The following is a 16,942-nucleotide window of genomic DNA, read 5'->3' as shown; positions in this document are numbered from 1 at the left end:
TCCATTTTACCCAGTTAGGAGTCCCAGCAGATGAGACAACACCTTCTCCTCACCAACTCCAACAGAAGCACAAGGCAACACTTCTCTCATGGCCAAATCCTGAGCCATGGGAGCATCCTTGAAATCAAGGTCAAGGTCAGCCTTGTCTACAATACTAGGGTTGAGAGTGATGAAGGGTAGTTGCACAAAGAAAAATCAGAAAATGAATGGAGGAATGCATACGCATGCAAGTTATCAGTAAATTCCTAGTAGTGGGACTAATGATTTAAGGATGGTGCTAATACTAATAGTTCTTCAATGTTTAGTAAATCCATGAGAACCATTCTACAACACAAAATGTAGCTAATAATAATAATAATAAATTGAAGATGTAGTAAGAGAAGAAACTATAATCTGCTTTATTTCTAATATCATGGAAGGGAGAAAGATACAGAGGTAGGGATGGGCTATTGAAAGAGAGAAGGGGGAAGAAAAGTGGGAAAACCCAAGGGTCACTTTAAGATATAAATAAAATAGGATTTAAGTTCCATACCCTCCAAAATTGTTCCAAAGTTACTGTAAATTTCTTCAGTGTTTTTGTCTCCATGGAGAAGTCACTAGATGGTCCTGGCTTTTTTTGAATCTTATGCAATTCTTGTCACACCTTAATTTCTACCACAGCATCTTATGATGCGTCAACAAAGGTGAACAGTTTAAGCAACCTTCTCAGATCTCATTTGCCTGTAGGTGTTGGCTGTAATACTGCAAATGGCAGGATCAAAGACACCTAATTCCCCCAACAAACTGAGGCCTAGACTACATTCTTCTCGCCTTCTACTTTAAGCCCTTAAGCAAAACCTTTAAAGTAAGTCTATTCAAGCAGATCCACGCTCCATTCACTTACCAGTTGACTAAACATCCCCAGGCACATGATTACCAACTTAGACCCCAGCCAGGATCTCCCCTAAGCCCTGAGCGTGAAAAGTGTTTTGGACTTCTAATATTTTGATACAAGGCCTTCCCAGGTTTCTTCCCTTTATCTCACCATAAAACATTTAATGGCTCTGATTGCTTTCTAAAGTACCTCTCATCCATTAACTATATGAGGTATCATTGATTTACTGCAAGAAAGGCCAGATTGCATTTTACCAAGGAAAACCTTTTTTTATTATTTTATCTTCCTTTCATTAATTTTAGTCGTAGGTATATTTTATTCTCTTTGGGTCCACAGCCCCACTATAGACTACCAACTCTATGTTAGCAGATGCAGTATTACCAGCCAACCCAAGACCCTAGCCTACACTGCTCCACAAATATTTGAAGTCAATTCGGTAGGAAAATAGTTTTAATTCAAAGTCAGCTTTGGTGGAAAATAGAATAAATTCTTTGTTTCAAAAATTCTATCTTCGAGGCTCTGGGGATGAGAAAAGCTTTTAAAAGAAATGAGGCAGCAAATTGAGACAAAAGGCAGGAACATGCATATGCAGGTTTAGTTAGCCTGGCTAGACAGGCCTGGGGAGGGGCAGCCTCCATTCTCCATTTCCTTGGCATCTGCCTGTCAGGTGAGAGTAAAGGGTCAGGGTGACCCTTTACTCTGAGCATGAAGAAGATGCTCTCATTTTAAGAGGGGTACCAAGCTCAGTCTATTTCATTTGTTTCTATTTCTCTCTCTCTCTCACTCTCCTTCCCCTCCTAACCCAACTGCTGTGGTCTGAACAATTGTGTCCCTTCAAAATTCCTATATTGAAACCTAACCCCCAATATGATGGTATTTAGTAAGCAAGGGCTTTAGGAGGTGATCAGGTCATGAGGATGACATCCTCGTTGGTACTCTTGATACCAGTTAAGGTACTCTTAGAGAAGAGGAAGCAGAGAGCTTCCTTGCCACTTCTACATTATGAGGATAAGGTGAAAAGACAGCTCTCTGTGAATCAGAAAGTGGGCCTCACCAGACACTAAATCTGCCACCACTTGGATCTTGAATTTCCAATTCCTATTGTTTATAAGGCATCCACTCTATGACATTTTGTTATAGCAGCCCAAACACAGTAAGAGGACAATTACTGGATTAGTTACACTGAGAACAGTGCACCAGTTTCCTCAATGCAGTAGCACGGGCATGTGCTGTTTTGCAGGGAAGGAAAAATAAGGCTCAAACTCAAAGCACAAGGAACATATAAACCATCGTACATAACCTGCATAGAATGGGTCAAACAAAAGCTAATGCCCCCATGGAATGCACAGGGCTCTAGCTCACCCGTGAGTCATGTGGAATGAGTGGAAATGCCAGCAGCACAGCGCTAAATAAGGAGCAGTGGCAAAGAAACTTGAGCAGAGTTGGGGCAGCGAGACATTGTGCAGAACTCAAGCCATACTTCTGTTCAAGCATTTAAAATTTAAAATTAAAAAAAAAAAGAAACAGAGAGGCTGTCACGTAAAAGGTGCATTATCCTTTTGAGGAAAAGTGGCAGATAAGAACCAGAAATCAGAGGCCCACTGACTTTCTTTTCTGCCCAACATATTTAAGTCAACTACAAACAGATTCCCAGAGCTTTCATTCCCTGTTTGACAATATTCTGGGGAAATGTGATGCTACCAAGTCACTTAGTTATTTAATATCTCACCTACAATGCCTTGTCAGAATTCACTGGGGAGGCTTCACGGGAAAAATCCATGCAACCAAACTCTGGTGGCTGAGAAATTCCATTTATTCTTGCAATTAGACATGGATGTTCTATGAAAAGAAACTTTAAAGCGCAGGAATTCCATTTAGAACTGTATCAGATATTGACAGAGCAAGCTACACAATATGGATTTTCACTCAGTACATACTAGCTGAGACTTCACAATTAACTGTGACTCAAAGTCTTCCCAAGGAGCACCAAAAAAGATATGTATATACATGGAAGTGTGCTTTGGACACACAAAGAGTTCAAATCCCATTCCTTGGGGAAAGCATGGAGAGAAGTAACGTCATCCAGTTTCTTGACTGAATTTATTCCTACTTTCTTCTACATCACCTCTGTTTTTTAATCCCCCCCATTTCCTCTTATTATGCAACAAAAATCAATTAGAAAAATAAATAATATCTACACTTTGTAAGTACTTGGCATATATATATATATATATATATATATATATATATTTAACAAATAGCTTTTGATGGATAAAACAAAAGAAGGAAGAAAAAATTAAAAAAAGGAAGGAGGGAAGGAGGGAGAAAGTGAAGGGAAAGAAATGAAGGGAAGAAAAAAAGAGCAAAAATAATAAACTCAATAGTCTTCATGCTCCATTGTGAAAAACATTATCCTTTTTCTTTCTAAAGGAAAAGTAGGAATACCCATATATGTTATCCCAACTTCTGAATTCATTTGTATTTAAAATAGGTAAAGATGCAAATGACAAATGACTTTTACTAACCCTTAATGGACCACTTTTAAGAAAAAAGGACCAAACTATACAAAGACAGAATTGCTCTGAAAATTCTGGTTTTGTAGAATGCAGGAAAATAGAAGTATTTCAGCATTATATATGGCTGCAGCTATGAAGTAGTTTTGCAGAGAACTTTTCCTAAAGTATTCTGTGAGGACTATTTTCCATCCTCTACTTCTTAGCCCAACTTAAGACAGGAACCACATTGTGTTCACAAGAACTGGCCACCCCTACCTCCTATACACTCCTTTAAAAGGTTACCTTGTTGTAAAGAGAGAAGGAATGTGGTTTGTCAAAGGCTTGACTTTATTAGAGGCAATCCAATCAGTTTTCTAGTTTAATAAATATGTTATTTCTTAAGTTTCTGAAAAAAAAAAGACATTGGAAAAAAATTAAGTTTCAAATCAAGGAAAATAAAAGAATCAATGGCAAATATTTTGATCAATTTGTCTTCTGAATCAAACTTTAAAAGGACATATTTGTTGTCTGTCAGTCTTCTGCTCCCCTCCTTATCACAGGCCAATAATATCTAAATAAAGGAAGCCCATGTCATCTAAAAGCTTATAGGTTAAACCTAACATTGTGAAAATACAGAAATAAACTTCAGGAAAAGCAGAGTATTACAAAATATTATTTGTATGAATTCTGGTTCAGTTCATTTGTGCTACTTAAACAAGAAACAAAACACATCCAAAAAAATTTTTAAAAACCAAACACTTAAACTTATAAACGAGAAAATTTTTGTTCATTGTTCTAGAAGTTGGAAGGTCCAATATCAAAGTGCCAACAGATTTGGTATCTGGTAAGGAAGAACCCAATCTCTGTTTTCAAAGACTCCTTGTAACTGCATCTTCACTTGGTAAAAGGGACAAATGTTATGCCTTCAAACTGTAAAAGGTACAAGCAAGCTCCCTCAAGCCCTTCTAAAGGTCACTAATCCTAGTCACAAGACTCTGTCTACATGACTTCATCATCTTTGTTTTTGTCAGCTCTTTTGATGCTGTGACTAAAAGATCTAACCAGAACACTTTTAGGGGAGAAAAAGGTTATTAGTCTCAGTCCATAGACTACTGGCTCCATTCCTTGGGTCTTGAGGTGAGGCAGAACATCATGGCAGAAGAGTGTGGCAGAGGGAAGCAGCACACATGATGATCAAAAAGCAGAAAGAGAGAGAATCCACTCTCCAGATACTAAATATATACCTATAGCCACACCCCAATGAACCACTTCCTCCAGCCACACCCCACCTGCCTCCAGCTACTCAGTTAATCCCATCAGGGATTAATCCACTGATTAGGTTAAGGCTATAACCCAATCATTTCTTCTTCTCTAAACCTTCTTGCATTGTCTCACACATGAGCTTTTGGAGGACACCTCACATTCAAAGCATAAAAACTTCCCAAAGGCTTAGTACTATAACATTGGGAATTAAGCTATAACATATGAATTTCAGAATTCACAATTTCTCAACAATTATGTTTATGGCAGCAATGAGGAACTCAAGCAGAGTTGAAATGAAATTACATATGCTTTTAAAAAATGAAGAATAACAAGATTCAAGATGGTAGGCTAGAGGAAAGCTGTATTCTGTGTCATTCCGTGACCTGGGATTCTAGTAGTGGGAATACTCTTTCTCTGCAAGTTATTAGAGGACCCCAGACAGCTGCTCCTGCACAGGAATCCCAGCCGTCATGCCACACAGGTCTCCAGGCCTCAACATCAACACAGGATTCCGAGCCTCTCACCCACACAGGACCTCTGGCCACCATGGCCAAGCAGGACTATAGGCATCAGCACTGTGCAGGACCCCTGGCCACCCACATGAGCAGGAATCTTGGCCACCACTCCCACACAGGGAACCCGGCATCTGCAAATACATAGGACCTCTGGTCACCACTCCTGTGTGGACCCTCATCTTCCAATGTGGGGCTTCCCCAGTAGCCTCCATCTTGGGACACTGCAACTACTGCCATAGTCCCATACATGTGGTAGCCTGCACCTGGGGACACAGGACAGGTTCCAGAGACAGCCACCAGCCACAACATTGCATGCAACAGAGGTGCATCTCTGAACCCATCACCCAATGCTACCACCCAGCCCGACCCAACACCTCAACTCTGAAAGAAGCCCCCTCCATCTTGGGACACCTTTGTTGTCATCTTTAGTTGGGGCAACTCCAGGCTTGAGATGCCACAGGAGGACTAGATGCAATATCAAGGAGGGGTAATGGAACCCTGCAGGTACAATATAAACCTATAGGGTAAAAACTGTAACACCTCAGATCTGCAATACTAGAAGACACACGAACAACATGAAAAAAACAAGAGTAGAAAGTGCCCGAAACAAACCAAGATACTACATTATTAGAATCCATGGCCAGCACAGCAGAATAAATGACAGAGAAGGGTTCAGGATGTATATAATTAAAATGTTCTGTGAAATAAAGGATGATATAAGAGAGCAAATACAGGCAGCAAAAGATCATTTCAATAAAGAGCTACTTAAGCAAATACGGGAAGCAAAAGTTTACTTCAATAAGGAGATAGAGGTTCTGAAAAAAAGAAAAACCAAACAGAAATCCTTAAAATGAAGGAAGCAATAAACCAAATGAAAAAAAAAAAGCATCACCAACATATTAGATCACTTGGAAGACAGAAACTCAGACAATGAAGATAAAATATATAATCTTAAAAAGAATGTTGAACACACAGTGAAGATGGTATTAAAAAAAAAACGCATGAGCAGAATATTAAAGAATTATGGGATTGGAAGAACCATGTCCTGTATGTGTGGATGGCTGCTTCAGACTGCAGGATAAGGTGGCACTCTCCACAGGAGTTAAAGTTTCCTGTAATTCTCTCTTGTTGGAAGAACTTGAAAAAGGACAAAAAGGAGTACATGATGGCATGATTAGCTGGGGACTTGGAGGTGATGAAGATATGACAGGCATGATTCTTGGGCCACTAAGGACAAATTATGAAAACAGAATATGTAGCCTGAAAGTTGAATGTGGACCTAAATCCCCAGAAGCTCCTCCATCAGTTATATTTGTAACAAAAGTTAATAAAAATGGAATAAATAATTCCAGTGGAATGTTGGATGCACAGAGCATACCAGCGTTAGCAAAATGGCAAAATCATATAGCATTAAAGTTGTATTTCAATAGCTAAGACATCTAGTAATGTCCAATGAAAATATGAAGCTTCCATAGCCACCAGAAGGACAAATGTATAACAATTAATTTTAGTGAATCTAAAACTTGTCTTAAATCAACAACCTTCTACTCATATTAATGTCTTGATTAAATATCACAATACAGAATACCCACACATTAAGTAGAAGAATTCTAGCTGGTAAACGTGATCCGGACATTTGTAAGAATATATTTAATATATATAAATCCATTATTTTTTCAGGTAACAAGAGGAAAAATGCAACACAATTTTTCTTTCTTTTGTTAAGACACTGTCATATAAACATGAACCTGGAGTACTCAAAATAGAATTCAGGTTTACAAGAGGAAAGCATGACAAGCAGTGGCAGATGGCAGTGAAAACTTGAGTGTTTCTGAAAAGTAAAATCTCAAGGAAGACAAACAGAAATGGCAGGCTTTATCCATCTCACTTAGTGAAAGACCTGCAGTTGAAATTTTTTAAGTAATAGGTACAATGAATATTGTCACAAATTGTGGTATATTTGGAAGCAGTGTGGGAGCTGACTACTAGTAGTATCAAAAATATGTTCCGAATTGTTTTGATACCTGTTTTTATAATAAAAAATGTTGGGGGAGGTGATGAATTTCTGTTAAAAGCTGTTCCTGTGTGTTATATGTAACATAGTAAATATTTGTTTACAGTCTTTGTTTAATAAACCATGTATTAAAGTTTAGTGAAGTCAACAAAAAAAATAGGCATATGGATATGTGATTTTGAGATTAAAGTTAGTATTAAAATGTAAATTAAAAAAGAAATTTTGGAAAATATAAAAAAACAAATTTAAGAATTATTAGGTTGGAGAAAAGCATAGACTTTCAAATCAAAGTAATGTACAATCTATTCAATGAAATAATATCAGAAAAATTTTCAAACATAAAGAATAAATTGAAAAATCAAATACAAGTGACTTACAGAGCACCAAATGTACAAAATAACAACAGATCCAGGCCAAAGCACAACATAAGGAAAATGCCTAGCATACAGAATAAGAAGAGAATTTTAAAAGCCACAACCTTTCTGAATGACTTTATATATAGAAGGAGAACAATTAGGATATCTGCAGATTTTTCAACCCAGATCCTGAAGGCTAGAAGATCCTGGAAAACATATACCAAGCCATGAAAGAAAATGGATGCCAACTAAGAATCTTATATGCAGCAAAATTAAGCTTTAGATTTGATGATGAATTAAAAACCTTCCATGATAAACAAAAGTTAAAAGAATTTACAACTCAAAAGTCTGCACTACAAAACATGCTTGGCAAATATTTCATTACGAGGAAATGAAAAACAACAATGAAAATCAGCAGAGGGAGTTACTACACTAAAGGAAAAACCAATCAAAGGAGGAACCAAGTCAAGTTAAATACCAAAAATAAACAAAAATGTCTGGGAACACAAATGATTACTCAATAATAACCTCGTTTATTAATGGCCTAAACTCACCAATCAAAAGATGTAGACTGCCATATTGGATTTTTTAAAAAGACCCAAAAATATGCTTTCAAGAGATCATCTATTAGGAAAAGACATCCACAGACAGTGGTGAAAAGTTGGGAAAAAACATACCAGTCACATGGACTGCACAAACAAGCAGGGGTCTCCATCCTCAAATCAAATAAGTAGATTTCAAACCAAAGTTAATCAAAAGGAATAAAGAAGTATAATACATACTGCTTAAGGGAACCATTCATCAACAAGACATAACAAATAAACATATATGCATCAAACAATGCAGCATCTACACTGATCAAACAAACTCTTCTCAAGAGCCAAATAGACCACAACACATTAATTCTGGGTGACTTTAACACACCTCTTTCACCACTGGATAGATCTTCCAAAGAAAAGCTAAACAAAGAAACTATGGAACTCATTAATACAATTAATAACTTAGACTTAAGTGATATATGTAGAATATTTCATCCTTCAATGAGCAAATACACTTACTTCTCAGCAGTACATGGATTCTTCTCTAAAACAGACCATATATAATGCCACAAAGCAGCTCTTAGAAAACACAAAAAAGTAGAAAAACTACCCTATCTTCTATCAGATTATAATGAAATGAAATAGGAAATGAATGATGAAATAAAAAACAAAAACTATTCCAACACCTGGAGACTAAGTAATATGTGACTGAATGAAAAATGGGTTGCAAAAGACATCAAGGAGGAGATTGAAAAATTCTTATAGCTAATTGAGAACATTGATACAACATATCAAAATCTCTGAGACAATATGAAGTCAGTACTAAGACAAAAGTTCATTTCAGGGAGTACATTCCTTAAAAGAAGAAAAAATCAACAAATAAATGACCTAATATTACATCTCAAAGTCCTGAAAAAGAAGAACCAATCAATACCAAAAGCAGTAAAAGACAGGAAATAATTAAAATTAGAGTTGAAATCAATGAAAATCAAACAAAAGAAACAATTCAAAAAGCTGACAATACCAAAAGTTGGTTATTTGAAAAAATAAATGAAATTGATAAAATCTTAGCCATGCTAACAAAAAGAAGAAGAGAGAAAACTCAAATTACTAACATCCATGATTTTTAAAAAAAGGAATATCATGACAGACAATTCAAAAATACAGAAGATAATTAGAAACTATTTTGAAATTTCATACCTGAGGAAGATAGAAAATGTCAAAGGCCTCGACGAGTTTCTAGAGTCATATGATTTACCCAAACTGAATCAGGGTGATATACACAAATTAAACACATCAATCTCAAGTACTGAAAGAGAAGAAGCCATCAGAAACCTACCAAGCAAGAAAAGCTCAGGAACAGATGAATACACAGCCAAGTTCTAAAAGACCTTCAAAGAAGAACTAATACCAATACTTCTCAAATTATTCCATGAAGTAGGAAAACAGGAAACACTTCCAAACTAATTCTATAAGGTTCATATCACCCTGATCCCAAAACCAGACAAAGACAAATCAAAAACAAAAAATCATCAGACTGATCTCTAATGAACATAGATGTAAAAATTCTCAATAAAATTCTGGAAAATTGAATAGAAAAACATTAAAAATATAGTGCACCTTGATCAAGTGGGGTTCATACCACGGATGCAAGGTAGGTTAAACATACAAAAATCAATAAATGTAATTCAGCACATCAATAGGCTTAAAGATAAGAACCATATGATCATCTCAATAGATGCAGAAAAAGCATTTGACAAAATATAGCACTCCTTCATATTCAAAACACCAGAAAATATAGGGATAACAGGAACATATCTCAACATTGTAAAAGCTATCCATGCTAATCCACAGGCCAACATGATTCTAAATGAAGAAAAATTGAAAGCATTTCCTCTAAAAACTGGAACAAGATAGGGATGCTCTCTTTCACCACTTCTATTTAACATACTTCTTGAAACACTGGCCAGAGCAATTAGATGATGAAAAAAATTAAAGGGATATAGATAGGAAAAGAAGAATTCAAATTACCACTATTTCCTAATGATATGATTCTATACCTAGAAGACCCCAAAAAAATCCATCAGAAAATTTCTAGAACTAATAAATAAATTCAGGAAAGTAGCAGGATGTAAAATCAACACCCATAAATCAAAGGCATTTCTGTTCATCAGTGACAAATTCTCTAAAAGGGAAACAAGAAAAACCTACCCCATTTACAATAGCCTCAAAAAAAAAAAAAAACTTGGGAATCAACTGAAAGAGAGAGGTGAAAGACCTACAACAAAAACGAAAGAATACTAAAGAAATAAATTGAAGAAGACCTTAGAAGATGGAAAGATATTTAATGTTTTTAAATAAGCAGAATTAGTATTGTCAAAATGACCATATTATCAAAACACTACACAGATTTAATGCAATTCCAATCAAAATACCAATGACATTCTTCACAGAAATAGAAAAGGCAGAGCTGGGGTCTTGGCTCAGTGGTAGAGTACTTGCCTAGTATGTGTGAGGCACTGGATTCAATTCTCAGCACCACATATAAATAAATAAAATAAAGGTCCATCAACAACTAAAAAAAATATTTTAAAAAAAGGAATAGAAAAGGCAATCATGAAACTCATTTGGAAAAATAAGAGACCCAGAATAGCCAAAGCAATCCTTATCAAGAAGAGTGAAGTAGGTAGCATCACTATACCAGACCTTAAACTATACTACAGAGCAATAGTAACAAAAACAGCATGGAGTTGGCACCAAAATAGACTTGTAGTCCAATGGTACAGAATAGAGAACTCAGACTCTAACTCACATAATTACAGTTATCTTGTATTAGAAAAAGGCATCAAAAACATACATTGGAGAAAAGATAGCCTCTTCAACAAATGGTGCTGGGAAAACTGGAAATCCATATGCAGCAAAATTAAATTAAGCCCCTGTCTCTCACCATGCACAAAACTGAATTCAAAGTGGATCAAGGACCTAGGAGTTAGACCAGAGACCCTGCACCTAAAAGAAGAAAAAGTAGGTCCAAATCTTCATCATGTCAGATTAAGCCACAACTTCCTTAACAAGATACCAATAGCACAGAAATAAAATCAAGAATCAATTAATGGAATGGATTCAAATGGAAAGCTTCTCCTCAACAAAAGAAACAATCAGTGAGGTGAATAAAGAGCCTACATTTTGGGAGAAAATTTTTACCACACACACATCACATAAAGTACTAGTCTCTCTGATATATAAAGAACTCAAAAAAAACCACCAAGAAAACAAATGATCCAATCAATAAGTGGACAAAGGAACTGAACGGACATTTCACAGAAGATGATATACAATCAATCAACAAATATATAAAAAATGTTCAACATCTCTAGCAATTAGAGAAATTCAAATCAAAACTACTCTAAGATTTCATCTCACTCCAGTCAGAATGGCAGATATTAAGAACACAAACAACAAGGGGCTAGAGTTGTGGCTCAGTGGTAGAGAGCTTGCCTAGCAAGTGTGAGGCAGTGGGTTTGATCCTCAGCACCACATTAAAAAATAAATAAATAAAATAAAGTTTAAAAAAATACAAACAACAATAAGTGTTGTCAAGGATGTGGAGGAAAAGCCACACTCAGGACTGAAAATTGTTGCAACCATTCTGGAAAGCAGCATGAAAATTCCTTGGAAAACTTAGAATTTAACCACCATTTGACCCAGCTATCCACTCCTTGGTTTATACCCAAAAGAATTTAAAAAACAGCATACCACAGTGACACAGCCACATCAATGTTTATAGAAGCACAATTAACAATAGCTAAATTGTGGAACCAATCTAGATGCCCTTTAGTAGATGAATGGATAAAGAAATTGTGGTATATATACACAATGGAATATTACTCAGCATTAAAAGAGAATAAAATCATGGCTCTTGCAGGTAAATTGATGGAGATGGAGAATATCATGGAGTAAGCCAATCCCAAGAAACCAAAGGCCAAATGTTTTCTCTGATATGTGGATGCTGATCCATGATGGGGGTATGGGGGAAGCAAGGGAGAAATGGATAAATTTTAGATTGGACAAAGGAAAGGGAGGGGAAGTGAAGGGATATGGGGGTAGGAAAGACAGTGGAATGAGATGGACATCATTATCCTAGGTACATGTATGAGGGTGTGAATGGTGTGACTGTACTTTGTGTGCAGCCAGAGACATGAAAAATTGTGCTCTATATGGTACTGTGAATTGAAATGCATTCTGTTGTCATGTATAACAAATTAGAATAAATAAGTAATGTTTTTTAAAATTAACAATAACAAATAAGACTTTTAGTTCTGCATGTAAGGAGCTTGAAAATTGAGAGTTCATCCTAACAATAAGTAAAAACTGGAACAAAATTGAAAAATCAACAGTGTTTCTTAGGTTCATCAGAGAAGTGAGGGTACAGGGCAAACCATTAAATTGGAGAAATGGAGAATTACAATTTACCAAGCATAAACCTCTACAACAACCAGAGTATGTTAGGAAAACCTGAAATGTGATGGACAAATTGCTGAAGACTCAGAGTGAACAAGTCTTGGTAGGGGGGACGACTCAGTTATAGTGAGACCCTACACTTCTGTGAATTTACCTCCAGGAGTTCTGCACAGTGAATACTGTGGGGGGGAATCCTTATGTGTTTCCATCAGGAGGAGGGGAAAGAAACTATTTTGAATGTTCCAGATTATGCTGTTTTTCCTAACAAGGTCTTCCTCTCAGGAGAAACTGTTTAACTACAGCCTAACCTGCTGGGTTTTATCAGATCTTAACTGAGATGGGAGAAAGGAAATACACAACTGTAGCTGGCTCAAGCCTATCACATGGAGAACAGGAACTAGTCAACACCAGCCCCCTCTATCCATTCCTTCCTACCCAAGGGGAGAGGGAAAAAGTTAGAAGCATGAGTGAAGCTAACACTCTGAAGTATATGCTTACTAAAAGACTGAGACCTAATCACAAGATTACAGAATGCTTTCCCTCCCTACACAACTTCTTACCTCATACTGACAGATTATTTATAGCAGTTCCTCTTATCCTGTACATTATGTCCAGCTATCAAGAAAAAAATTATAGTATGCACAAAAAGGCAAACACAGTTTAAAGACACAGAGTAAGCATCAAAACCAGATTCAGATATGACATTGATGTTGGAATTATTAGGCCAGAAATTTAAGGAACTATGATGAATTTCCTCAGGGCTCCAATGGACACAGTTGACAGCATGCATGAATCAATGGGTGATGTAAGCAGAGAAATAAATTTCTAAAAAATGACCAAAAAAAAAAGGATTAAAAAAATTCTGAAAGAAGCTGGGAAGATGGGGAGCCCTACTTAAGGAGGAGCCAAAAATTACATCCTACTTCTCAGATAGATCCTATACAAGCAGAAAGTTCAGTGAATAATTAAGAGTTGAGAAAGAAACAATAACTTGGGGTTCTGTATCTGTGAAACTATCCTTCAAAAACAAAAGGGAAATAAAGTCTTTCTTGGGCAAACAAAAATTAATAGACTTTATTGTTAGTACACCTGCCTTGCAGAAACATTAAAAAAATTTCTTTAGCAAGAAGTAAAATAATATGTCAGAAACCAAAGTCTACTAAAAGAAACAAAGCAATTCAGAGAAGGAATAAATGAAGGTAAAATAAAACTTTTCATTTTTCTTATTCTCAATTGATTTCACATAAAAGTTTATTCAAAATAATAACAACAATTTATTCAAGTATATAAGTGAAACTAATGCAAGCAATAATGAAAAGGATAAAACCAAGATATTAGAATTATGTTATTATAAGGCGCTCATGCTAATGTTATTTGAAAGTGAGCGTGAATTAATTGCAATCTCAGGGTAATCCATTTAAAAAGGTAAAATAATAAACAACAGGCTAATAAAAGAGAGAATATGGAATCGTATAAAATTCTCAATTAAAACAACAAAGAGGGGCATAAAAATATAAAAAGAATAAAGGTAACAAATAAAAAATAGTGTCATATGTGGGACATATTAATCCAAACATATAATAATCATCTTTCTGTTAATGATCTAAATACATCAATTAAAAGACAAAAGTTTTTCAGAGTGTATCAAGAAAAAAGACCCACTACAGGATGCCTTGAAGAAACCCACTCTAAATATAAAAGCATGTATACATTTAAAGCAAACGAGGTGGCACTCAACATGGCGGCCAGCGAGGAAGCAGCGATTCCAACGTTTCCACTTTAACGGGATAAGAAAGACCCATCGGAACAGCTGCAGCCTACCTACAGAGGAACTTCTAGCATAATTCCCTTAAGAGGAGAGCTGCTGTGAACTGGTAGGTTTATTGGAAGTGACAGCTTGTCCCAGAGAAGTGGATCTTGGACGGCCACGAGGGCACAGAGGTCTAGTCCCGCAGCCATCAGCCGCTCCGCCAAGCGGCTCCCCCGGGAGGCCTAGCTGTCGATCTGGGAGCAGCCGCCTCACCCGCCCGGATCCTACCCACGCGGCCGCAGCTACCCGGCTCTATAGGTGGCCCCGCAGCAGGTGCAGAAGTCAAGTCCTGCGCCAGCAGCCGCTTTTGCAAGCAGCTGACACCCTGAGCGGCTTGGCCCGCCCCGCCCGAACCGGCAGTCGGCCTCCACCATCCGGGCTCCCCTGGGAGGCCTAGCTCTCGCTCTGGGTGCAGCCGCCTCACCTGCCCAGTTCCTAACCACGCGGCTGCAGCTACCCGGCTCTACAGGTGGCCCCCAGGCGGGCGTAGAGGTCCAATCCCGCAGCCACCAGCAGCTTCTGAAAGCGGCGGCGGCCCGGAGCGGAGTGGCAGCGCAAACCGGCAGACGCCCCTGCCATCCTGGCTCTCCCGGGAGGTCCTGCTCTCGCTCTGCGAACAGCCAAACCACCCGCCTGGATCTTAGTCACGCTCTTCAGGCGGCTCCCGGTGGCCCGACTCAGCTAGAAGGGTCCCCGCATGGCCCAGCACATGGCCATGCCCTCCGGGCTCTGGTAACAGCCCCGCCCACCTGGCGAACAACCGGGAAACTTCAAAATCTCTTCGTGGACGTGACCGCAAGGACCAAAGGACTCTCGACCCCCAACTCCCCCTACTGCCAGAGTCAGGCAGACCTGAGACCCACCAGTGGAACAGGCCTAGAGGCCTGCCAGCATGGTAGACATGTCACTCCAATTGGAGTAGGGGCAGAGCAGAGCAGCCGCCCGCATCCGGATCAGGCCCAATGACCCAAGGGGATGGAAGTCACATGGCCACAATTGGAGTGGGGGCAGAGCAGAGCCGCCACCCTCACCCGCAGGGTGGGCAGACCTTCGAACAACCGCCAGAGCAGGCCTAGCGGCCCGCCAGCGCGGTAGACAGATCACCCCAATTAGAGGAGGAGCACAGCCACTACCCGCCCTGCAAGGGAGATTTTTCAACTATACAAGAGCAATATACATAATTAGGGGGAAAACCTCATAAACACAACAGTTTCACCAAGCAGAAAGAAACGTGAGCAGCATGAAAAGACAAGGAAAGAAAGGACCACAAGCAATGCAGGTCAACTCAACTTTAGAAGAGGTAATAGCTGCAACAGAGGGAATGTCAGAGAGAGAGTTCAGGATATACATGCTACAGATGATCTGGAATCTCAAGGAAGACATGCGACAGCAAAATCAGACAATGAAAGATCACATTGACAAGGAACTACATAAACAAATCCAGGAAGAAAAAGATCAATTTCACAGAGAGATAGAGGTAATAAAAAACAAACAAATAGAAATCCTAGAAATGCAGGAAGCAATAAACCAACTTAAAAACTCAATTGAGAATACTACCAGCAGAGTAGATCACTTAGAAGATAGAACATCAGACAATGAAGACAGAGTATTTCAACTTGAAAAGAACATAGACAGCTCAGCAAGACTGCTAAGAAACCATGAGCAGAACATCCAGGAATTATGGGATAATGTCAAAAGACCAAACTTAAGAGTCATTGGGATACAGGAAGGCACAGAGCTCCAAAGCAAAGGAATAAACAATGTATTCAGTGAAATAATACGAGAAAACTTCCCAGACTTGATGAATAAGACAGAATCCCAAATCCTAGAAGCCTACAGGACGCCGAATGTGCAAATCATAAGAGATCCACACCTAGACACATTATAATGAAGATGTCCAACATACATTATAAGGAGAGAATTTTAAAAGCTACAAGAGAAAGGAAGCAGATTACATTAAGGGGTAAACTAATCAGGACAACAGCTGATCTCTGAACACAGACTCTGAAAGCTAGAAGATCCTGGAATAACATATTTCAAACACTGAAAGAAAATGGGTTCCAACCAAGAATCGTGTATCCGGCAAAATTAAGCTTCAGGATGGAAGATGAAATTAAAACCTTCCACGATAAACAAAAGTTGAAAGAATTCGCAGCTAGAAAACCATCTCTTCAAAAAATCCTTGGCAAAACATTACAGGAAGAGGAAATGGAAAATAACATTGAAAACCAACAGCGGGAGGTAGGACAGTAAAAGGGGGAAAGTAATCAAAGAGGAAAACAAAACAGGTTTAGTAACATTAATAAACAAATATAGCTGGAAGAACAAACCATATCTCAATAATAACTCTAAATGTTAATGGCTTAAACTCACCAATTAAGAGACACAGGCTAGTAGAATGGATCACAAAACAAGACCCAACAATATGCTGCCTACAGGAGACACATATGATAGAAAAAGATATACATAGACCGAAAGTGAAAGGTTGGGAAAAATCATACCATTCATATGGACTGCGGAAACAAGCAGGAGTATCCATACTCATATCTAATAAAATAGATTTCAAGCCAAAGTTAATCAAAAGGGATAAAGAGGGACACTACATACTGCTCAAG

At 38.0% G+C, this 16,942-nt stretch overlaps 1 pseudogene; it reads left to right on the top strand.

Annotated features, from left to right (window-relative positions):
* Positions 1-1,579: 1,579 nt before the first annotated feature.
* On the top strand, positions 1,580-6,652 carry LOC113183091 (ubiquitin-conjugating enzyme E2 variant 2-like; annotated as a pseudogene).
* Positions 6,653-16,942: the final 10,290 nt, after the last annotated feature.

The sequence above is a fragment of the Urocitellus parryii genome, chromosome 1, assembly GCF_045843805.1.
Source record: "Urocitellus parryii isolate mUroPar1 chromosome 1, mUroPar1.hap1, whole genome shotgun sequence".
In the NCBI taxonomy this organism is placed as follows: domain Eukaryota; kingdom Metazoa; phylum Chordata; class Mammalia; order Rodentia; family Sciuridae; genus Urocitellus; species Urocitellus parryii.
The sequence above is the reverse complement of the archived record's forward strand: the minus strand, read 5'-3'. Positions and strand labels throughout refer to the sequence as shown.